This window comes from Sciurus carolinensis, unplaced genomic scaffold, assembly GCF_902686445.1.
Source record: "Sciurus carolinensis unplaced genomic scaffold, mSciCar1.2, whole genome shotgun sequence".
Lineage (NCBI taxonomy): Eukaryota > Metazoa > Chordata > Mammalia > Rodentia > Sciuridae > Sciurus > Sciurus carolinensis.
The window spans coordinates 107,953-134,606 of NW_025920337.1; the positions used below are offsets into that span (position 1 = coordinate 107,953).

Below are 26,654 nucleotides of genomic sequence, written 5' to 3' on the forward strand. Positions count from 1 at the left end.
CCAGGACCCCTGGGTCTTTGGCATAATGCTGATGAGCTGGAGGTGCTGTAAGCAGTAAAGCTCCTTGACTTAAAGCACAGACTTGGATGAGCACTGGGGAATAAAGCAATGGAAGAGAAAGGCAGTGCTGAGACTGGGGGTAGAAGCAAAAGTGGAGGAAGCAAGGGGCTAGAGAGATGGTTTCTATTTTTTATTTTCTGTAAAGGGGAGCAAATAGGCCTATAGTCTAGTGGGTGGGTGGTGGTGGTGCCTGGGGTGTCCATGTGCTGACATCTTTCTCATCATCTGGCTTGAAGATGGCTTCCAGCAATAGGTCCCTGGGGCTGTCTCCTTCCCCTCTTTGGCCTTACTTGGAGTTGGGAACCCACAGATCAGAAGTGATGCAACACTGTATGTGGTACTTCACATCAGTGGGTTCCATCTTGCTGATGGCATCTTGGAGCATGTGCACATCATTCACATCAAAGCACTTTTAAAGTTCCTCATGGAGGAACTCATAGACCTGGCAGAGTCCAAGTAACCAGGGCTCAGGTGCTTCTTGCACTCCTCTCTCATACCCCTTTGTGGCCTTCTTGATGTGCAGCTTGGTTTGGCCCTGAACATGCTCTTTGCAGGCCTCCAGCTCATCATTAAATCCCTCCCTTCATACACACGTGGGTTAGCTATCTTAATCTGAGTCTGAACTGTGTGAGGCAGGCAAGAGAATCCACCTGCAGACTCTTTGTTAGCTTCAGGATGAAATGCATAACAATTGTCTGGTGGGTCACATGCTCCATGAGTGCACATTTCTCCTCTAGGTCAACGCACCAGATAACCAAGTAGCTGGCTGTCTACTCACACACCAAGTGGATATTGACAAGGTACTTCTGGCTGTCATCCCAGCTGCAGAGCATGATAAAGTGCTGGTCTTTTTCTACTCCTCCACAAAAGTTTTGGGTTTCTGATCCCTCACTCAGAATCATCCTCTGCCTTCTCAGGTTTGGTATTGACCATGATTTTGCTGAAACCATCTTTACTGAGTGTGTCCAATTTCCAGAATGTGCTCTTTTCCTTCTAGCACATTTCCAGTTTCTTCTCCCACCTCCACTCCACAGCCTGCAGTATCAACAGGTCTGCCTGGCCACCTTTGGCCACCTCCAGCTCCTTCAGCCACCTTGTTCTTGCATTCATAGCAACCCCTGACCAGCTCTTCCTTCTTCTGGAACTGATCCATGTGCTCCACCTGGGCCTGGTGTTGCCAGGGGAAGAGGCTGGTCATATCACTGTTGGGGTGCATTTCATCCTTATCATAAGACACTGGGATATGGTCCCACATGCTGTAGTCACCCGTCTTGACTTGACAGACCAGAAGCTCTGACTCTGGTAGAAGAGGTGGCAGCAGTGTTGAAGATTTGGGTTGTGGGGACCCACCTCTTCTCCATTTTTATTTATTTAAGCAAAGCAAAAAGTTTAGGGAATTGATTTTATACTTAAGTTACACTCTAAATTGATGTACAAGGGTATGTAGTGTTCAATGGCTCATTAAGACTGATGAAAATTATCAGTGAATTGCTTAAATGAATGGAGATGTATGCTTTTCTTAATAATGAAAAATTACTTGAATTTTTATTACACACAAGAAAAGATTATGGATTAGCACATGTATACATAAACAGCTGTAATTTTTATAATCCATTATGTTTATTATTTCTCATTATGTAACTGATAAATTCATTCTCAGTAACAGAAAATATCTGGAATATACAAAATTAACAGAAACATATAAAACACAAATATTTAATAAAATAGGACTGATAAACTTGGTATGATATTTATCATTATTTAATTCAAAACATACAATAGTTTATGCAACACATGCATTTCATGAGCATATCTGAAAAACATTTTCCCCCTCAGGAGTAATGTTTGTTACATTTTATTTTCCAAAAATTTGAATGATTTTCAAAATTCACTGAATAAAGTTGTTTTTAAATTACTAAAATAGATATTGGTATTAATATTTATCCCTATAATAGTCCACATGAAATATGTTTAGAAACAAGAAAGGATAATATATATTCTAAAACCTGGATTGCTTGCAAGAAGTGGGAAGTAGAACTGGGAAGATTTGTATAACTGAGTCAATTTGGAACCTGAGTCATAGTCATAGGGACTGACAGAGTAACTGGGAAAATTACAAATATCTCTCAATAAACAGACCAGTAGCAGTAAGTGAAAAGCAGAAAGCATGCTTCCTCTAGGATAAAACTGATGTCTGGGATATCAGAAAGTTTGAAATATCAAGTATCTTCAAGTATCTTATATAATAATATCTCTTTCCATGTGTATTAAAAATCGAATTTCCCAATAATGATTCAGAGCAAAAGTTTAATTGTATTTTTTAAAGCAGAGGAAGTGGGAGCCTTAATAGAGGTGCTTATAATAATCTGCTACAGAAAAGAAACAGGGTGCTAAAGAATGCATTTTGAGGAAAGTAACCAAGGGAGAAGTCTGGAAATTGGGAAAGAACTAATGGGAACCCTAAACAACAATGAAACTCATAAAGGAACAAAGCACACTGCAAATACAAGCTACCCAGGGCTGAGGAGAAGGGGTTTCCACATGTCCAGGAAAGGGTAAACCAGAAAAATGCATCAATCCCCATAGGAGCTCTAAGTCCTAACTACTGAAGAATTCCAAATTGCTCATAGGGTTTGAATCCATTTGGGAACTGATTTGATTCTGAGTGAGAACTTTAGTCAAAAGAACATCATCTTGGTCACTTCTTAACTCCTAGAATCAAAGATGCTAAAACAGCTAGTCACCATTCTACCTTAGCGACCAGGACACAACACCCAGATACTTCCAGAAACCTTGGACCTCTGCATACATCACAGGATGGAAAACAGAACTCTAAGTTTCCTAAAGATCTAGGACTAGGGTTATGGATGCCACATACCTGTTGTGACCCATGACTGCTCTATGGAGCCTAAAGAAGTTCTATCTAGAATACAGTCTTGGGACTTCAGTTCTTATCTCCCAGTGCCCTACCATCACTTGTATTTGTCTTTTGGGACTTGGGTAAGGTCTGTTTCACATCTGGCAGCAGTGGGACACTAGATGCCATTGTCACAAGCTACAGAATCATTGGTTTTCAGATCTGTAGGGCCTTTTAAGCTCATGATTCCTGCACAGATTTACATGTAACTTCATGAATTGCTGAAGTCTACACCACTTAGATGGTACTCACAGATACTGTGATACAGGTTACAGATGAAGAAATCACATGGAGGCTGCCCTTTTGAGTTTACCTACACCCAAAACCAAAGCACTATACCACTGATATTTTATATCCGAGTTAACTGAAGAAGTATTTTCTACAAAAGTTGCTTTGTAAAACTAGAAATGGTAGCTTCTAAACAATATGTGCACACATCAACACGTAACTATGAAAAAAGGAAGCATGACAACTCAATAAACATACAGAAATTCTCCTTAAATAGATCCCAAACTGCAGGAAATTTTTAAGAGCCCTGAAAATGAATTCAAAATAAAGTTCCTAAAGAAACTCAGAAAGATGAAAGAAAATACAGATAAATAATACAATGAAATGAAAAACTGTATCAATGAGGAATTCAACAGTGATTAAAAATAACAAAAAAGAATAAATCAGGAATTTTAGTATTGAAAATTTCTATGACTTAAAAAAAAACAAGTGCCTCCATAACAGATTAATACAAGCAAGAAAAAAAAAGAATTTCTGAACTTTGTCATGGAACTTTTGAGATAATCAAGGGGGAAAAAAAAGAAAAGGAGGAAGGAAGAGACAAATCAAGCAAGAAAGCAGCCAAGCTCACTAGCTGGAAGCTTCTCAATACGTGATTTCAAAACATACTACAATACCATTGCCAAACCTCAACTCTCAATTCCCCTGAGATACAAATATTAGTTTACTTAAGAGCATGAGAGGTAATTCTGCACATGGTATGCAGTTGTGAGTTCAAGGACACTGTTACACTTATTCCTTCCTATTGGCTAGAAACAGAATATGCCCACCACTCCAACATCTGAGTGTTCCTTCATCAAAATAGTAAGACCACACAATGACCCTTAATTTGAAGCTGGATTTTAGATGCCTGAGAAAGTAGGATACTCTTTGTGTTTGGTGAGTTAACTGCTGAGATGATTGATAAATCAATCACTATTAAGTATGCTGACTTCTTTGGAAGGAATTTTATGAATAAGGATTTAAAATTTTCATACAATGAACAATACAATCACAAGTACTAATAATGTAACCAAGGGTATTAGAGCAAGAAAATGTTATCAATCAATAAAACTGTGAAATAGTTATGTGGAAGACTGTATTAAATAATGAAATAAAAATTTTAAAAGATACTTTCTCAGATACATACAGTAGCTAAAAAGACACAGAAAATGCTTGTGTTAAAGCTAGACATCAAAAATACTGCACAATTCAGTAAAAACACAATTGTCATCTGCTATTCATATTCACACCAAATTCAACCAAACACATGGCCACTCTTCTATCCCAATACCCTGCAATACACTCTTCTCTCCTTAAATGCTTCATCCTCTTTATAGAAACCTAAAAAACATACCTGTCTTTCGAAGTTCATCCCAAATGTTTCCTGCATCTTTCACTCTTTTGTAACCTACATATTTTAGGCATATAATTTATGGGAATGTGTTTTTGCACAAATGTCCCACTGTTCTGTAGTGAAATTTCTTTTATTTTAATTGTGTGGGATAATACCAATATAGCAGCAGCAGCTCTATGTTGGCTAATTTTCCCTTATATAATTCTTCAATAATGCTTATTTTAGCTTCTTTGCATTTTTATTTTCAAGGCATGCCTTTTTATCTAGAATATTAATCCATGTGCATTTCCTCGAGAAGTATTTTTTGTTACATGAGACAATTACTGATGTTGACTTTGTACCTACATTTCTTCCATTTCATTGTGAATTTATTTCTCCTTTCTTGCCTTCTTACTTTTTTCTTCATTAATTAAGTCCTTTTAGTGTACCATTCTATATTTCATAGGGATTTACTTTGTGTTCTGCAGCTGTACTGATATGGTTAGAGTTACAACATGAAACTTTGAGTTATTGCCCATGTAAACACTGCTGCTAAATTCCCAGCAATCCCAGAATCTTACAAAAGTTGATAAAATGGCCTTTATTTTGTGATGAATATGATTACTAGAAGTAGTATATTTACAAAGGCATGATTTATAAAAATAAAATAGCTGGTATTTAAACATCAATATCATTTTATATTTCTAACATATTTTCCTTTTCCCAGTCTTTCCATAGTCTTGTGCTATGACTATTTAAGACTTAAAAGTGTGTGACTGCCAAGGCTCTATCAGTTCAGCACTAAGAAACTGCTGAAATCTCCCTTTCCCTGACTTTCAGAAGTTTGAATTTGTCTTTAGCCCCAGAAGCTCAATTAATGTCAGTACAAACACAATGAAAACCACACGCTACACTGTTAAATATAATCTTCTCGTTTTGATGAAAACCTTTCTAGAGCCCAGTCAGGCTGCTGTAACTCTCCAATGGATAATAAAATGTCAAAAACTTGTTCTTTGAGGATTTTTTTTAACAAAGTTACATTTTCTATCTTAACCTGAGTGTTCACAACAGAAATTTGGCCCCATGATACCTTCTCACTCTGCCACTGTGGTCCTGGATTTTAGTCATGCCATCATAGTTGATCTACTTCTTCAAGGCCCTTGAGGATTCAGGAAAGTTACACTTGGGGTAACTGATTATTATGCTGGATGAGAGGGTTTAAATCTATGTGTGTTCCTTCCTGAGGTCCCACCAGAACTGTATCAAGAATGTCAAAAAGTGCTCACAACCAAGAACATCAGAAACAGAATGAAGAGTGACAGAGATTTAAAACCAGGACTCAGATGAGTCATTTTAACGTGGATTTAGAAAATCAGATGCCCAATGTGGACTAAGAATAATTCTGAAATACCAGAATGATTCTCAGATGACTCTGGATTGGTGATGATGGGCCTAAAGTAAGCTGATATCAGAATGAGGGGAACTAGCGGAGAAGCAAGTTGGTTTCCATCTTTTCTCTGCCCATGGTATAGCCTACCACCTATTCCCACTATTATTTATTATATGAAGATGGTAAAACACAGCTGTGGAAGACAAATCCAGGCAGAGCAGGCATTATAGTATTAGAAGGTGAACCCTGTGTACCTCATGAATGTTGTGTGCTGTGACTCTCTCTCTTTCACGACCATATCAATCAAAACCTTCTCAGAGGGGAAGCTGACTTTCCAAGGCACAGAAAATAGGAACATCTTATAATTCTGAGAATGTAATGCCTATGGGAGGCCCACATTATTTTCTGTACTGTCATATCTCTGCAACTCTTGTCTTGCTAATGAAAAGAAAGTTTTCTGTATTCCCTTTATACCCAAAGACATGATATTTCAAATTATCTTCAACCTTCTTTCTATCATCAGATGTGTTCTCAGACCAGTTGCAAGAGGCATTGCTTAGTTGAGAACCAAAGTATATGGGGACTATTATTCCCTGACAAAGATCCTGCTAGAACCTCTTTACATGCCAGAGAGCTCAACAATGACAGATGACCAACAAACTGGGGAATGCTCTTGTTTTATTCCATTACACCTTCCCACTCAGAATGAGTAAATACAGGAGTATAAAGATGGGTTTGCCATTTTTTTACTATTTGTTGAAGTTTAAACATTTATTTTCATGAAAATACCAACCTAAACTCTTTTTCTCAGCAAAGGAAACAATGTGAAGACAGTACTTAGAAAATGGGAGAAAATTTTTACCACACACACATCAGATAGAGCACTCATCTCCAGGATATATAAAGAACTCAAAAAACTGAACACCAAAACAACAAATAACCTAATCAGTAAAGGAGCTAAGGAAAAGAAGAGACACTTCACAGAAGACATACATATATGAAAAAGTATTCAACATCTAGAAGTTAGAGAAATGCTAAACAAAATTAAGATTTCATCTCATTCCAGTCAGAATGGCAACTATCAAGAACACAAACAACAAGAGTTGGCAAGGATATGGGGTAAAACGTACACTCATACACATACACCGCTAGTGGGACTGCAAACTAGTGCAGACAATCTGGAAAGCAATATGGAGATTCCTTGGAAAATTTGGAATGGAACCCCCATTTGACCCAGCTAACCCACTCCTTGGTTTTATTACCCAGAGGAGATAAAATTATCATACTACAGTGACATGGGTCAAATCAAAGATTATAGCAGCTCAATTCATAATACCTGAACTGTGGAACCAACCCAGATGCCCTTCATCAGATGAATGGATAAAGAAAATATGGTATATATACACAATGGAATACTAATCATAAAGATGAAAGAAATCATGGCATTTGCAGGTAAATGGATGGAGCAGGAGAATATCATGCTAAACCAAATAATCCAACCCAAAAAAACCAAATGCCATATATTATCTCTGATACACAGATGCTGATTCTTAATGGTGGGTGGGCTAGGGAAGAAGAGAGAAACTTTGGATTGGGCAGAGGGGAGTCAGTGGAGGGAAAAGGTGGGGGGTAGAAAATATGGTGTAATGAGATGGACACTATTACCCAATGTACATGTATGATTGCAGGAAGAGTGTGACTCTGCATCGTGCACAGCAAGATAAATGAGAAGTTGTGCTCCTTTTGTGTATTCTGTGTTGAAATGTGCTCTGCTGTCATGTATAACTAATTAGAACAAATAAAAATTTAAAAAAGCAAATAACCACTCTTCATCCTTAGAAACTAATGGGAAGGTAACACTCTAAAGAATGTTTAGGCAGCCTTAAATAATCTTAAGAAATAAAATGATATTTTATTATTCCTCCTCCCCAGGAAAAATGAAGGTAATAAATATTCATACATTCCTCTAAACTTTAAAGCACAGTTTTCTAAATAAGTTTTAATGTGGACTTAATAAAAATTATTATAACTGGTCTACTTTCTCTAAATCTTAAACAATTTCACACATTCCTGTTCCCAAATTACACTTTTGCCTCACAGTAATTTTCCATGCCAGAGAATTTTAAAATCTACTTTTCATCCCAGAATCCACTACACCTATCCAATTCATTTGAATTATTATCCACAATTACTGAAAAATAAAAAAATAACAGAATTGCACCATGACAAGCTTCATGGTATGTTCAATCTCATAGCATCCAGCCTACAGAAACCATCTAAATCAGATCTACAACATAATTATTTTTCAATTAGTAATGTAAGATAGTTATATTTCCATATGGAAACTCCCTCAAAAACAATATACCCTGTAGCTCCACAATCACTAATAACAAAAAAGTACAATCACTAATTATATATTCAGCTAATTCAGACAAACCATGTAAAGAAATGTAAGGACAGGCTATTTATGGTTGGAAGCATGAAATGGGAACCACATGTGTTGGAACACACACTGAAGGGGAAGTCATGATCCACTTCTACGTGCATCTTGAAATAAAAGCTTCCATTTCAAGAGAGTGCGCACAACACAGCATCTATCCCATGGTATTTGAAACAGAGAGTACTCATATGTTATCTATTCTAGGTTCCTCATTCTCCCTTCTAAAAAGTACATACTCATTCATGATCTGTCTCTAAAGCAAACCCATGGGCAATGTTTCAAACACAGGAAATAGTGATGAATGGTTTATGGAATATAATAATATCACAATATATAATTATTTGGACTACATAATTATGAACCATACTTACTTTTTTCAAATAGTAACCCTGAAAACAAGCAAAAACAGACTGGATTGTAGGTTATTTGTCTTGTTGGAACTCAGAAGTCAAGGGTGAAACAAAAGGATGGTGCAAAATGCATAGTGAAATAATCAGGGTCCTTAACAACACAACTGCTCAACACATTTTTCTCTCAGGGAGATCCATCCATTCACACTGTACACATGATCCGTGGTGTGGGATAGGGGGCACATATCCTCACAGATTTCCAACAGGTTAATACAACACTTGTACCCAAATGATGGTTTGCACTCTTGGTATCTGTCCATATGAATGCAACACCAAACCCCTGCATTCTCTTCACTTCCAACCTGCATGCAAGAAGTCACACACATACACAAGCACAAAGGTCAAGATTACAATTCCAACATCACCCAGCCAAGTAGACAAGTGCAATCTACTGCTTCAGTGAATTTTCCCCTCCAAGCTTCTACGCTTTAATACAAGCAGAATTTAGCCCTGCTGTAAGGAGGCTGTGCCTGAAGAGGGTTCCACAGAGGAAATCTGGAGCAATTCAGCAACCACCACTACTTGAGTATAGACTGGCTGGAAGAGCAACGAAGCATACCCCAACTAAGTAACTTCACCTGTGTTACTCTAAGAGCAACATTTACTCTTCGATTCCTTAAATGTAATTCAAGCAAGTGGCTCTTCTAGGAAGTTGATGCAGGTGATGTTTGAAACACCATATGAAATAAAATGAGGACCCCACCTAGAACTCTGCACACACATGTGCACATGACTACACACACACACAGCCTAGCAGCTCCACCAGCCCTGACACTTGGTACCCTGGGCCCCACTCACAGGGATAAAAAATCAAAGCAAGTAAGCTGGATGGGGCGACCCCAGATTTCTCCTGGTCACCTCTGACCTTATTCATGTCCCATTACAGGCACTTGGGTGGCACCTTGACATTTCTCACCCTCAGTCCAGTAGCTGCAACTCCATGGCAGACCACCTTCTTGAGGTTCAAACCCCACCCCAGCACCAAACTGACAGAATCACCTCTTTTGTTCCCTCCACAGTTCCTTTGATTAAGTCCTCTAGCAAAAACATTTCCTACTAGAGCAGAAAATACTTTACTCCTTTAGCAAGGAGGTAAACCAATAAACCAGGTCACCCACTACTGTTACTCAGGTGAGTGCCAGGTGGCAAGTGCAGTTCTTACCTGGCAGTTGAGCTCCAGGTGGCCATCTCATGCAGGTCCTTCATGTCTACACAGAATTCTGGGGTCCTGTGGTCCACCATCTCTTGGTCTTCTGCCTCTTGGCAGCATTCAGGTTATTCTCCCTCGGTCTCCAAACCATCCTCAATTCCTACTGGCTCTAATTTCAAAATATATCCCTCCTTCTTTCTATCTTAAGTGTCAGGTTTCACAGTTCATGCTGCCTAATTCATCTTCCCAATGTATGACCACCCCCACTACAGTCCACTCTTCTGCCTCGAAGCCTTCATCTGAACTTTAATTTCTTCCACCTTTAGAAATTTACTTCAAAACAGAAAAAGAACAAGCCTTCTGTGAAATCTGAATGTACCAACTATGGGAATACTACCTATTTTTATAAACTCTCAACTGCATACCTAGTCCAGAGACCTAGGAAGTCATAAAATTAGACCTTCAAAACTTTGTTGCATTGAATCTTAAAGAACTTATAAATTATTGTCCAGGAAGCAATAGCACCAAGAATAGCCAAGTCCCAAACTGTCCTTCCAGATCTCAACAACAATCACCTTCATATGCAACATAGTTCCAAACTTTGGTCAGCTGCTTATCCTATCTTCTTAGGCTTCTTGCTCAAACTGACAGAACTCCTGACAATATCAGAAAAGACTATGCTTACAATTCTTATCAGTGAGGTAGGTAAGGAACAGGGAAATAATACAATAGATCTATTTACTAATGTTCATTTTTTCCAGACATCTTCTGCCCAGGGTCAAAAGCAGGAAAGATCAACTTGACCTTGCTCTGTTAGCTACATTATCCATTTCAGAAGAACTCAAGTGATAGTCTAATATGTTCTCCCTTCTGATGGTTCCACCAATCGACACTTCAATTCATACTCTGGTCTGCTCTGGATGCACTGATATGGCCTGAATGTCTGTCCCCTCTAAACCTCATATTAAAACAAAAACACAAATTTCATCTGTTAATGGTATGTGGTGGTGATGTTCTCAGGAGGCAATTAGATGAAGTAATGAAGATGGGACCCACATGACTGCATTAGTAGATTTACAAAAAGAATAAGAGGGAATGACCCAAGTAAGTAAACTTGTTCTCTCACCTGGGCCACCTTGGGACTCTACAAAGCTTTCCCCACCCAAGAAAGAAGTCTTTCACTACAAGCAGACCCTCAATCACAGAGTTTCCTGCCTCCAGAACTGTAAAAAATAAATTTTCTTTATAAAATTATTCAGCCTGTGCTATTCAGTTACAACAAAGGAAAATAGACTAATGCAGTCACGCTAACTACTAACTACTATCTTTCTAGTCTACCACTATCATTCTCTAAGTCAAAGTAAGTCACTATTTCTTTTGTTATTTATTTGGTACTTCCTCATTATTATCCCTAAATTACCTCTAGGACTGCATTCTTTGGTTTAAACAGGCCCTAATGTCCTCCTCTTTTGTTGTACCTGGACAACACTAGGCAAGGTGATGCTTTTCAGAAAACAAGTAGTGACCAAATCAACTTGTGTTTCCAGGACCTGGAGCCAACCCTTAGCTGTACTTTCAAGGAATTAAGGAAGGGGACTACCTTGGGCAGTGAGTCGGGGAGTCAGGGGGATGAGGAGGTGGACCTTGACAAGGAAAATCCACTCCCATATAAAACCCTGCATGTAACTTCATACTAACTAAAATTATAATTAAATTTATATCAGTATGATTAGTATCTGTCTCTCTCTCCCTGCACTCTCCACTAAACTGTAAGATCCATGAGAGCAAGAACCATACCTAACCTGATTATTGGTAAAATCCTTGCACTCTATGAGTACCTGGCACATAGATATAATTAATTACTTTAGCTCCATTGGGTAAAAAAATAATTTAATTTATGCTTCAGAAAAGCTGTTATAAGATGCTCCTCTTGTGGTATGTATTACATCTTTTCTGGAAAATTTTATAAAAAGATCTAATATTTCTTGAGCTCTGATCATTCTAAGATTTTTTAAAAGGATTCCTCTGTTTTCTACATGTATCCTCAATTAATCCTCATGAAAAACCTACAGAGTAGATATTCTGATTATTCACATTTTATAGATGTGACATTTAAGACAGAGTTTGTATAATTAATACGAGGTTATACAGGGGCATGACAGAGATAAGATTCAAGTTCAGGTAGCTCACCTAAAAACCCACACTTCTCATCACTACAGTATATCTCCCCTTCCTGAAAAGAATCCGAATTCTTAAATGCCAATGAGCTAAACCAAAATTAAATAAATGATATGAAGATAAATTCAGACTATTACATACAAGTCACAAGTTCCACATGACAACTCAAAAAGAAAAAAAACTGAATCATTCAAATGTCTGACTCTTACTGTTATTTAAAACAAGTCAAAACTAAAACTACCCTTACTTTTCAAATGACTGACACTAATGGCATATTAAAAATCAAAACATTCTCATGTTAAAAATGTTTTCTTCTGCTACTAAATCCCTGTCATAAAAATGCATAAAGGTGATCTTTCACTGCCAATGGATGCTAAATCACCAAACTGGACCTAACAGAACCAACATGTATTACGCACATTTTCAAGTACAGGAAGCAGAAATGTATGAAGAATGAAGATCTCCGTGGTTTTGTCTTTCCATATCTTACAGCACAGGGTGAAGGGAAATAACATGTGTCAAGTTTGACTGGATCCTGCAAGATTTTCTTCTATGCAAAACAATACCAGAAACCAATGCAAGGCATTTGACAGGGAAGATGGACTGGAGAGGGAGCAACAAGAAAATCTAAATTATTACATTTCTTCCCAGCAGCTGCCAGTAAGTCCTGACCACTATACAGCCTCTTTCATAGGCATGAGGCCTGAGAGGCTTGTGACTCCCTTGGTTTCTGATGCAGCATTGGTGTTCCATGGAATACATAAGGACCAAAGCAGAATATCATTAGAAAAAGAAAATTTAACCCACCTTCCACTGCTCCTTGGGAAACAGTTTCACAACTGCCAGATCCCCATTTAAGGCTCTGTTACAAGCAATAACCCCATTGATAAAAATGTCTCCAACACTTCCCTACATCAAAGAGAGAGAAAAAAGCACAGTCAGCTCACCAGGGCCTGGCACCAAAAGCACTTCCTTAGTTGAAGAATGTTAGACTCCATAATCTTTCCACTGACTTAACAGAAACACTAGTCCACAGCCACACACACATATAAGGGGAATTCAGTCTTTCATTCTTCCAGAAAGTAGTTATGCCTTTTCAGAGGATAAGAAATCAAATGCTAATTTTTCTTATACAATGTGACAGCAAAGGATCTAGAAAGTCACCACTCAAACTTTTCTATGAGATGCTGGATACAGATAACATTCAACACTAAAAGGAGAAAAGATGAGGAGCGGGTGGGGGGAAGGAATCACCCTATATTCATACATGATTACAAAAATGGTGTGAATCTACTTTGTGTACAACCAGAGAAATGATAGTTGTGCCCCATTCATGTACAATGAATCAAAATAATAAATAAATAAATAAAAGGACAAAATGTGATTACCATGAAATTCTGTAATTAGCTAAATTTGGCATTTCCAAATCACCATGTAAAAGGGTTGGATTTTAGTTGCTCTGAATTTTTATAGTTTCAAATTACAAAACTATCAGATATCTCTTCAAACAGATTTTCTGTTCAATTTCAAATCTAGCTGGGGTTGGCAACTATGGCCTATGAGCTGCCAAACCTGACCCCACCCTACTCCCTGAGCAACAAGTAGAATGTTAGTGACAAGGAATTATTGCAGCTGACTTCATGATAGCTTCACCAGAAATTGAGACACTAGGAAATAGAGAGTGAACAACTCAAGTGTCACCCATCACCATCCTGCTGCCTTCTGTAATTTACAGAGTGACATGATCCCTGGAATGAAGAAAGCTATTTGGAAGTCACTCACACGTCAAAACATATACAATGAAATGCCTACTTAATAAGCAGCTTATAAGAACCTGTTGGCAGCTCAGAGATCTAAATGCTAGGAGGATGGTAGTGTCATCTTCCTATTCCAAGAAACCAATGAAAGAGGGGCTAAGTTGAACCCCAGGAAAAACACACACACCTCCAGCTATTCCACACTATTTGATTCTTCCTTAATTTATTCAGAAGGTTGTATCTATTTCCAAATCTCTTATTATAAAGATACTAAACTTAGTAACTATTCAATACTAAACTTTGAATCATCGCTCTTAACTAGCTTTTAAGGCCAAAGAGTTCAGTTTTTTATTTTGATGCCAGAAGACTAGTCTTTTTCATCAGGAAGAATTTTTTCTAAATGGATAATGAGGATCCACAGAAGAAATAGAAAGGAATCTAGGGCAATCTAAATACTCAGCAAAGTGGTCAGCATTTTTGTGCTTCAGGCAAACTTATCAATTCAATGTTTGACAAATGCAAACCCTACTTCCCACTTTTGTCTTAGTATCTCACACTGGTAACAGTACCTCCACTTGGAAAGTTCTCTTGCTTACTCAAATCCTCACTGAATTTACACAAACTGCCCATGACCTGTCTGCCCATGGCCTGTCTTCATCCCTTCCAATAAAACATCCCTAGCCAACAATACTGGAAGTAAGGGCTCCCTCCTCTCAGATCAGAGCACTTTGCCTACCACAGTCTTGTGGTACTTATCACTTCTAAACGCACTGAAATGTCTAAGAAGCAGTAAGCCTTGAACCAATTAGATGATCATCTCAAACATGCAACACACACAGGAAAGAGTTGAAAGATCAAGAGATTGCTTCAGTTTCCCACATTCAGGGAATAGCTTGCCAATATTTTTAAGCACCTGGATATGCACTCCTCTCTTCAAGCATTCTGAAACAGCCTCCTTGGACATGTAGGTTTCAAATATGCTCCTTTTCTTCTCTTGCGTGAACTTGTTGTTTGACCTTTTGTCACCTGGTGAAGTGCCGAAATCATGTGAACCAACCACAGGGAACACACCTAGAAACATGAGGCAGCAATCATTTCTGTCCTCAAACAGCTCTGTATTTTAAAACTGGAGATAGTATGCTTATTGTTATTACCATTATTATTTAGAAAGATCAATAAAAGAATGAAATTCTTTGATGAAGAATTCAATTACAAAGAGGAAAGACAAGAAAAAAAAAAACATGTACAGTTGAGAACTGAGCTTTAAGTAAGCACCAGAACATGCGTGGAACAAAATCTGAACAATTGGTTTGATATCCCTTGCTGTTTAAAGGTACAAAATTTTAAAAATAAGAATTATTAAAAGATGGTCAATTTTCTGGAGAAAATGAGACACCTGTGCACAATACATTAATGAATTAAGACAAAAAGAAATCAAACCTAATTCTAGAATAAATAACATGGGAGAACAGTACAGTTCACCAGAAGAATTAGTCCCCTCATTTAAGAGCTGCCCTCCACCTCCACACCCACTCCACTGGTACCTCAGTTCTCCTGCTGCCCCTGCTGCCAGGACAAGACTCTATTTCCTTAGTGCCTCTTGTGGGTTACTCAGGGGCCAGAGGTTCAGTCTGTAGACAAAATGGCTCATTACTGGTTCCAGGGGAACCTCCATTGCTGAGCTCAGAGTTCATCCTGTCTGAGGTACTTCAGTGGTCACCAGCTGAAACCAAAGAGACCAATGAGTGGAAAACATTCAACCTGCATCCTCCTCTGCCCTCCCAGAAATTTAGTACTTTGGTGCATTACAATTATACATATAGTGGGACTGTTACATACTTGTACATGCATGCAATATAACAATATAATTTGGTCAATTTTGTTCCACAATATTTCCACTTTACTATCCCTCTTTCCTTCCCCTGGCCCATTTCTCTAATTTACTGGTGTCCCATCCATGCTCATAAGACTCGCATCATTTTTTTTTCTCTCTAGCTTCCACATATAAGAGAAAACAGATGTCCCCTGACTTTCTGAATTTGGCTTTTTATTTTTGCTTAAAAGAATGTTCTTACATTCCATCCATTTTTCAGAAAATGACACAAGGGCATATTTTTATGACTGAGTAAACTCCACTGGGTATACATGTCCCATTTTAGAGGTCATCAAGCTTTTAAAATCATACTGATGAAAATATAGTACCATAATTATTTAAGTATGGACAAATATACATTTAATAGGAGGGAAAGGATATCTCCAGGTCATGGAATCTAAAAGAATTTGAGGAAGGATTTCAAGGCAGAACTGAGTGTGAGAGATGCCTACTCCTGGCAAAATGAAAAAATAAAAAGAGAGATACAGACAGAAAACACAAGCAGATTCTTACATGAATTCCCTAATAAAGAAAGAATTACTTGTTTAGAGTCCTGCCTGCATGAAAGGAGGTAGTGGCCAATTGGAGATCAGGAAAACAGCTCGGTTTTTCAGAGGCACTGGGGATTTCTGAAGCACTAATGAGCAGAGGAGAAGAACAACAGTTTAAAGTTGCTTCAGGGAAAAAAAAATCAACCTGGTCAAAGGCTTTCTCATGGAGGTGAGAAAGAGGAGTAGCAGCTGCACCTTAGGAAAGAATAAAAGATATGGGCAAAGGAAAAGAGGGCTGCACTGGAGTTATGCAAACAGACACTGAAAAGAAGGGGCCCTTGATTGGTACCCCACAGCATGAACTGGCACATCTGGAAACCAGGAAGGTATGGAGAAAGCCAGCACATGGCAACTGGGTAGGTTTCCACATAGGAGGCCAGGAGACAGAAAGATCAGTATATTAGGGAAGATGATAATCTAGGTAGAGCGATGCTTACTTCCACATGGAGCAATCCACCAAATACTTGGACATAGCTGACAGACAGAAATTAACCTGTCATTTGCATACAGATATTCAGAGTGTTCAAGAACAGATGAAATTGCTAAGGGGGTATAGAGTGCAACAGAGGAGGGCCTAGGAAAAAGGACATTTTCATTCTAATAGGATATTTTCACAGGTTGTAGAATTCTAGTCTGTGGATTATATTTTCTCAGTACTTTGAAGTTTTTATTCCATTGTCTTACAACCTCCACTGTTTCTGATGAGAAGTCAGTCATTAGTCTAATTGTTAATTCCCTGAAAGTACTTTTTCCTCTCCCCTGGCAGCTTTAGAGACTTTTCTCTTTATCCTTGGTTTTCTATAGATGTACCACAGTATAAAAGTATGGGTAGCTTTTTCTCCTGTGTGGTGGTAAGAAGGCTTCTTTAATCTGTTGCTTGATAATTTTTATCAGTTTAAAAATGTTTTCAGTCATTCTCTTCACAAATACTACTTCTCCCTCAACCCGGCCTGGGACTCAATTACACACTTTTGATCTCTACATCAAATTCACCCTTGCTTCTAGATGTGCCCTTCAGGGTCCTAGTTCTAAACTGGAGTAATTCATAAACACCACACACAGCCCACATTACAGGTCCCTGAGTTCTACCCACTATCACTTTAATCCTAAGAGGTTATCAAATGCATTGCTCAGTTTTTCAGAAGATCTTCCAAAAATTGGCAGAGATTCACTAGAGAAAAACAGCTGCAAATACTGTTCTTATTTCCCTAAACTTTTATTTTCTTCTAGAAATTCATCCTCTTGTTGCTTCTCAAATATCTTGTAATAATTTGATAGGTGAGGGGAGATGGCTTTTCTATTTGTTGTTTGATGCAAGATTTATTTCCAACTATTTACTATCCCATAAATGAGTGCAGAAGTAGCAACTTCACTCTACATTCACTCTAAGTATCTTAATTCCCCAATTTCCTTCAATATAGACTCACTTTTCTCCCTGAAAAACTTCTCCATACTTATCCTCTTTCCTTCTTATATTACAGACAGAAATACTCTTAAATATTTACAACCTCACATTCTCAATTTTATTCTTATCTGTCTACTCTAAAACTTTACCACCAAACCCATTATTCTCTCCAGAGTTGCCTTTCTAATAATACCCAACCAAACTAAGATCCTGACCATGCTCCCCTTATGCCTTTAAGCCACCAGCTACCATTCCATTGCTCTCATTCACCTCTCTGAGGAAGTTTTAAAATGTGGTCTAGACTCAACACCTCTATTTCCTCCATTACATCCTCTTTACTCTGCCTTGGAATATGACTTTTGCATTAATATCTATAAAAAATTAAATTTTTGGTACTGCTGCTTGGGAGGAAGAGCCTCATTACTAAAGCAGGCATGATCTTAGATGGAGGATTACATCTCTTTGCTTGTTGGATTTTTTTTATGGGTATGCAAGACACCACTGACAAATTCTTCAGACTACAAACTTCTCACTTTTGGCCTCTGGTATACCTCAGTCTCCTGGCTCTTCTAAATTTCTCTGAAATTCTCAGATTTCCTGCTGATTCACCCTCTTTCATAGGTTTACCTCTGAGGTTTCTACCATTTTCAAGGGTCTATTCATAAGACTCATATTACTTGTCTGCTAAAGAGTTAAATCTACATTTCTAGACCTGTTCTCCAAAGCTCCTCTTTAACTTTCAAACGTCATGCTGAGTAATATTGTCTAGAATTTTGAATGCAACATGTTTCTAATTCAATTTATAATTTTCCTCAAACTGTACTGTCCATCTATGCACTGTATAGATTAATGATATCGTTATCATTCCTGGGCAGTAAGCAGTAGTCATCTTATCTCTTTCCTCCATTAATAAACTTATGGCCAAATTGGGACTATTCTATTTTCATAATGTTTCTAAATAGATCCCTCCATTTCCAACTTGATTCGCACTGTCTGAATTCAGGTTGTTGCAACAGTACAGCATAGAGATGACAAAAGTTTACAAAGTTTAATAAGTACCTCATTCCATCCATGTTTCACCCAAAACACAGAAGATATTTTAGGAAGTACCTTTTCAAAACCCTGCAGGATTCCTCACTGCAACTTTGTAATATAACCTATATTTTTATTCTCATTTTTTACTAAAAGAGTTTTCAGTACCACACTAGTTGAATTTCTGATGAAAATGTTAGGTTGTGAGAGCCCATGCATGGCTTCAAAGTCTGAAAAATGACTTAAAAATACATTGGGTTACAAGTATAAACTTTGGAAAAAACAGAAACAACTACGTGTAGGTCCTGAAGAGTAAACAAATGGAAGACAGAGTGTTGGGAGGAGAAAACCAAAGTGACTATTACTGGGATGGATTTCCACTGTTTGTGTTTTTGTTTGGGGAATGGGAGAGAAGTGGATATTTTGCCCCAAAGACTGGCCATCATCATAGGAGTGATGCAGGGTAGGATGCTAAAGCATCTATATAAATTCCACAGATTCCCTGACCAGAAAAGGAGGAAAGAGTTTGATCAAATATAGATGACTGCTAGTGGCAATTAAGGACAGGAGAATGCTGAAAAAAGGTATCCCCTAATTCCTATGAACATTGTCCAAGTCTCAGACCGATCCTTAATTCTTTTGCTACGTAAGACAGACACAGAGCAGCATCATAATGGCTCAAAACTCTGAAGTGAGAGTTCGGCTCTCTTTTACAGAGAATAAAACTTCCATTCTGCGTATCAGGGATGGTCTAAAGACAATTGCCAGTGCAATAAAAAAGTTCAGGATTCCTCAGAAGAATTTATTTCTACACAAAAGACTCTCTTGAGTCCAGGAGTTTAAAGTCAGCTAGGGCAACACAGCAAGGTCCTCTTAAAAAAATGAAAAAAACTGACACAATCTAAAATAATTTGAAATACAAAAAAGAATCCTAAAAATGTAACTCATTCTAAAGGGAAAATTAATACATCCCAACCTCCCAACCTCAAAATATCTCTGATATTAGAATTATCAGAGAAAAGACTTTAAATCAGCTATGATAACTACACTTACTGAGGTGAAAGATAAGAAACTTGAAACAACCGAAAAGGTAAGAAATACCAAAGAAAAATTTACTTTAAAAATGATAAATTTAAAGCTAATAAATACATTATCTGAAATTTAAGAGTCAGTTGGTAACCTTCATAGCTAAATAGACATAAAAGATGAAAGTGTCAGTGAGTTGAACTTAATCAGCATAAACTATATAAACTGAAAAACAGAAAAAAGACTGAACAAATGGACTGAGCACAATGGATCTGTAGTCAATATCAAAAGGTCAAACATAAGGCCAACTGGAGTTGCAAAACATAAGAAGTGCATAGGTACCTCTAAATTAATGAAATATTAACTGAAAACAACCCATATAAAACACATAAACATAGATTCAAGAAGCTGAGTGAACACCAAAATAAAGACAAACCTCAAATAAAAACTAAACACATCATTATCAAACTACTGAAAACCAAAAATCTAAAGCATCAAAGGAAAATGACATCCTCCAGAGGACACTGAATTCTATATCCAACAAAAATATCCTTCAGGACAAAAGGCAAACTGGAAATACCTTCATATAAAGGAGAAAATCCATCACCAGCAGAAATGACAAGAAATACCAAAAGGAGCTTTTCAGGGTAAATGGAAATGAAATTGCAGCAAAAACTGAAAATTTCATGTGTTTTTTTGTCGATAGCTACTAATGTATGTGCTTTGACAAGACAATACAGTAAACTAAGAAAGAGGATGACATGGATATGATAAGGAGAACCAGCACAAGAGAAGTGTAAGGAATTTCCCAAGATGACAGAGAAAGGAAACCCCAGGATAGAAAATGTCCATCAAGCAGAGGGCAACCTCTAGATTGGAGGATGGCAATTTAGATTGGAAAAGTGTCAAAAGAAAGAATATTATAACCAAGATCATTGCACAGAACTGTTGTAGAAACAGACACATGGAATAGAATAAAGAGCCCCAAAATTAATATATTTATGATCCACTGATCTTCAACAAAGATGCCACAATAGGGAGAGCACAGTCTCTTCAATAAATAGTGCTAGGAAAACTGAACATGCAAAAGTATGAAATTAAGGCCATATACAAAAATCATCTCAATATACATTGAAGAGTTAAATATAAGACTTGAAAGTGCAAAACTATTACAAGAAAAAGAAAGGATAAAGGTGTATGACAGTGATCTGGGCAAAGATTTCTTTGGACTATGAACCTCAAAGCATAAACAACAGAAACAAAAAAAAATTCAAATGAGATTGCATCAAATTAACCAGCTCTTCAGAACAGCAAAAGAAGCAATCAATACAATGAACAGACAGACACATATAAGGAATTCGAGCAACTCATGAACAAGGAATCAACCCTATCTGAAAATATGATTTATGAATATATATATGTATATTAAGAAGTTATATAAATGGGCATAAATAAGTTGAACTCAGAAGTAGAAAATAGAATGATCATTTCTAGGAAATAGGAGATTAGGAGGGGTTGGGAAGATGTTTTGCAATGCAGAGAAATAAGTTCAAGAGACCTACTGCATATCAGGGTAACTACAGTTAATGACAACATATTGTATACTTGAAAATTGTTAGGAGAAATTTGAAGGGTTCTTACCACAAAATAATAGGAAGTATGTGAGGTAATGGGTATGTCAATTAGTTTGATCTAGTCATTTCACAACATATACATACAATTGAACAAATAAGCCAATACATGTAAATAATGGGAGTCAGGTTTGTCAATGTTGAAGAAATTACAAATATAGAAAGGCTAAACTGCGATTGATTTGGAGAGTAATTTTTTAAAATATTTTATGTGTAGATGGATATAATACATGTATTTTATTAATTTTTATGTGGTGCTGAGGATGCAACCCAGTGCCTCATATATGTGAGGCAAGCACTCCACCACTGAGCTACAACCCCAGCCTAGGTACCTGCCATCTCTGTGCCTGAATGTCCTAATCCACAAGAGAAAGAGTTTTTATTCACTGCACAGGACATGGGCATAGTTAAATGAGATTGTCTGCAGAACAGGCTTGGAATCTGATGTTGTGTCTTTCATTAAAAGCTGATATTCCCTGAAGATGTTTTAGCTGAGCCCTGGTTTACCTGGATGGGAGTAAGACTCTCAAAGTATTTTCAGCTACTGAGTTTTATTAAGTCTTAAATACAGACCTGGCAAATTCCAAGTAGAGGAAACAGGAAGGGTCTGGTCACAGAAGATGGTGCCAGCCAACAAGATGAGCTGAGGCACTCAGACTCCTGCAGCTCTGCAACCTCCTCTGCTTAGAAAGCAGAAAGAGGAGGCTGAGCAGGGAGCTGCTGAGTCACATGGTTGTTAGGGACAGACCTGGTTATAGGAGTCAAGCCCATTCAAGTCCCGTCACTCTTCTACAGCCTTAGTCATTGCAGGCTTCAGTGGCAACAAATATGCCCTTTCCTATCTGCTAACCCCTGACAAAATCCTCCCACCAGCTCCTACAGCACCCCATGAGCCTGCTGCAAGGAGACTCAGCTGGATGGAAGAGGAGACAAAAGCAAGCAAGAAAGCCAGGCTCCTCCTGTCACCCTCACCACTGAGAACCATGGCAATCAAGTCTGCCACAGATGCACATCACTATCTGAAGCTCTCAGGACCTGTGCTGCCAGAAACCAGAAAAAGTCTTAACATGCATTAAGCACATGGGTCTGCATTATTCCTGAGGAGAATTTCTGCCCTCATGAGCCCACAAACACAATGCACACAAATGTCAATCCTACCGCCATCAGGAGTGTCAGAAATGCCCCACTTGCAAGTTCTTCACCCATTCAATGGATAAGCATTCTGCAGTACCTCCTCTACATGGTGGCGAGTGGGGGACCCAGGGATTCTCATCTCAGAATAAAATCTCTGCAAAGAAAAGGCACAAGTTTCTTCTCTTGCCTGATGACATGGCTTCCTTGTTTACTCCCCACTCATCCCCAATATATGCATTTCCTCTCCTGCCCCAAACTCCCCCAGAGCCAAAGACTTAGGCAGCCACAAGGATTTGCATGATGGACCCCGTCCTTTCTCTGACCTCATCATCACTCTCCATCACTCTGCTCTGGTTTCATGGGCCTTCTTGCTATTCTCTGATCCCAACTCAAGGGCTTCACATATGTTGATCCTTCTGCCAGGAACACCCTAAATGCATATGACTACATCCTCCCTTCCTTCATGTCTATGCTTAAATGACATCCCCTCAGACATCCAGCAGCCAATGTCCACCCTGTTCTTGCTATCAGCTGAGACATCCTGAAGTACAACTCTAAGCAAATCCTACCATGCTCACACACCTTCTATAACCCCCTGCTACCTTTTGAGGCGAGTATAAATGCTGCAGTCTGTTTTTCACAGTCCTGAAGACTGGGATAAATGGACCTTTCTGCCTCAATTGTTTCTCTGCATGTACCTGACCCCAAGCCGTGTTCCTGGTTGCAATTCCAAAGATCAAAGCTCCCTCCTGCTGCTCTCTGTATGCCAGGGTCACACGAGCCTGGAAAAATGGTGCTTGAATCCTAACTGCTCCATGTGTACCCTCAAAGCAGGTTGCTTAATATCTCTGTCCCTTTGGTTCCTCACATATCAAATAAAGGAGATGATGATTCTCCTCAAGGGGCTGTGGTGGGGAATGAAGGATATCTGCCTTGGAATCTCCGTCACAGTGCCCAACACCATGTGACCCTTCCATGAGCTGGAAGGAATTATGCAATGCTAACATTTGCACAGAGTCCATCCTAATGGATGGCCAAGTCACTTTATAGGTAAGACACTGAGTTAAGATCATGAAGTTTGTCCCAGACAACACAGCTAAGCAATCACAACCCCTGCTTTTCCTCTGAACCCCAAACGTGCATATGAAACAAATTAAAAGCAGTGACACTGAGTTAGTCAAGAAGACAATGTTCACATCAGAGTAGCATGGTGGGCGTGGGGTACATCAGCATCAGGTGATAGCAACCTTTCCAACTTTACTAGTACAGTTTGAGCTTTTCTAATCCAAAAATTCAAATTCTGAATCTTTCTGAAGTTACTGTGATGCCATGCATGGACTATTCCATATCTGACCTCCTGTGATAGTTCACATCAAAATGTAGGTTCACTAAGATAACTTATAAAGTAACCTTCGGGCTATGGTACTAAAGTGCAAATGAATCATAAAATTAATTTCAAATGTAGATCTGGGCCCCATCCCTAAGATATCTCATTTTCTGTTAGCAAATATTACAAATTCTAAAAAGTATCCAAAATACTTTTGGTCCCCAGCATTTTGGAAAGGGGACAGTATTGCCATTCTCATCTAGATACTCCCTGTTGATAATGTGGTTCAGGTAGGAAGAGTCTTGGGCAGTACAGGATATTGTGAGCCCCATGCCTGGTCTCTTCCTGTTGGATGCAAGAGGCAATCCAAACTGTGACAAACAAAATGTTCCAGACATTGCCAAATGTGTCCTGGGGTAGGGTTGCCACATTTAGCAACACATACCAATAATGTATTCACTTCTTCTGAAATTCAAATTTAATTGGTGGCCTGTATATTATCTGGCAACACGACTCTGGGAGATGGGCAAAGCTATCGCCCTGGTTCATGAAGAAAGACTGGGTTAGAGTCGAACCATGCAGTTCCCATGGAAACAGCATGTAACTCCAGCCTTCTTGGACTGCCACACCTCTCCAGCCTGGGCTGGAAGGCTCATTTCTCGAAACACACTCCACTGGGCAGCTGTGCAGATCACTCCCAACAGCCCCAGTTCACAGAACTAAAATCAGTTTTCCCTGCAAGACCGGCCTCATCTCCTCATCTCCTGCCTCACAGAATAAAACTTGGTTGGACACACAATCTGTCTGTCATCCTCCTGTGTGGGGAGGGGAAGGGTGAGGAGACTCTGCCTGCCAAGGGAGTAGTCCACAAACTCTAACCAAGGACTCTCACTGAAGGAGCCTTCTGGCTCCTGGAGGTGACTCCAATGACTGAGAATGTGGGGGGGGGGCGCGTTACAGGGTGGAGTCATTATGTACCAAAACTGAACCTCTCCCCTTACTGACAACTGGGCCCCCTTTAGCAGCCCCTTTCAAAATTGCCCCCACCCAACAGACCTTCCTCAAAACAGGACCTTGTCACTCCTTTAAGATCCCCTCACTTAGACCCACACACCTGTTCCTCCACCAAATGAGGTCCCACCCACTGGGGTCCCACCCACACAGACACCTCAAGGTAGGCTACACACAGGGAGGATCCTCACACCAATCCAGCCCTGCAAACAGCTTAAAGACACCAGAAATACCCCCTTACCTCTGGCCCCACAAACCCCAAACTCAAAGGTCACACCTCTAGCCCTGAGGCAGTAGACCACCAACCTGGGTGAACCTGCCTCTAAAGTGCTGGCTCTCGTCAACAAACAGAAACTCTCTAGACGCTGCTGTCCCCCACCCAAGGTGCATGAACCCTACCCGAGGGTTTCCTAGCACCTACCTCCTTCTTCGAAGTGCTAGGAGGCAGTAGAGGCGCCTGTGTCCAGGAGGCAGTGTCAGCGGTGGAGTTGGCTCCTTCACTTGGGACCTCAGGACGGTGGCTGCTGAGGCTCTTGCGCTCTGGATGCAGCTGCACCAGCGGAGGCTCCAGTACCCTGGACGTGGTGGTAGTGGCTCCTGTGCTCCAGCAGCAGTGTCCTGGAGGCAGAGTACGTGGCGGTGGCATCCCAGAGGCAGCGGAGTCCCAGAGGCAGCAGCATCCATGGAGGAGGCGGTGGCCATGGCCGCCACTGTGGCGAAGGCAGCAGCTTTGACTTCCTCGCTCTGGCTTCCACTCTTCCGCTAATGGCGGTATGTAAAAAGGAAATGCGCTATTGGTTAGGTCACGTGCTCGTGCTCTTCCCTCACTTCTGCTTTCCCCTAAGGGGGCGTGGTGCAGAGAAATTTGAACCAATGGCGTTGCTACTTTTCCAAACCCTTATTAACATAAATGTGAACCAATAGCATTTACCCAAAAGGTATATATATCCTCCTAGCTGCTGCCGGTTCAAGCTGGAACCTGCTGTTCAGTGTTCTATAGGAGGTTTTGTCTTTTGGATTCAGAGAGCAAGAACCCTGCAAAAGAAAATTGGTCATGAGCTTCTGCTTTCTGCTGAAACATCAGCAGGCAGAAACTGCCACTTACTAGGAACCCACCCACCAGTACAAGCAGGAAACTATTTCACTACAGGAACCTTTTAGCAAGGTATGTATACTTATTCATATTTATCAATGTAGATGAGATTATATTTTCTTTATATATAATGTCATACATGTTAGTTATTCAAAATAAAATGATTTGAAAAATAAACACAGGCAGGACTGTGGTTGTATCTACATGGTAGAGCACTTCCCTAGCATGTGTGAAGTACTGGGTTCAATTTTCAGCACCACATATAAATAAATAAAGAAAATCTTGAATGTTCTTTCAAAAATATGCTTCATAAATCATACAAAGATCAAGTTAAAAAGTTAATTTATTGTTTTTGGCTTTTCTTAACTTTTTATTAAATTTTACAAGTATTTCTATATTGAATGTGTCACAGTAATGTAGACAGGAAGCTTTGAGAAAAAATATATGCAGGTGAAGTTACTGAAGAAGAATGTTCTATATTTTCATTATATTCTTCATAATTTAAACACCAGGCTATATTTTTTTCTAATCTTATTTTAAGTAGAAGAAATCAGAACATACCCTGTGAATTCATCCTGTAGTCTTCTTGGCTTCTTTTAACTAATGAATTTATCTAAATAGCAGTCATTACCCTATATGGTATGTTTAATTACCTGTCAAATCCAT

General features: G+C 39.0%; 1 pseudogene; it reads right to left on the reverse strand.

Moving 5' to 3' along the window:
* Positions 1-226: 226 nt before the first annotated feature.
* LOC124975617 (hsp90 co-chaperone Cdc37-like) lies at positions 227-26,654 on the reverse strand (annotated as a pseudogene).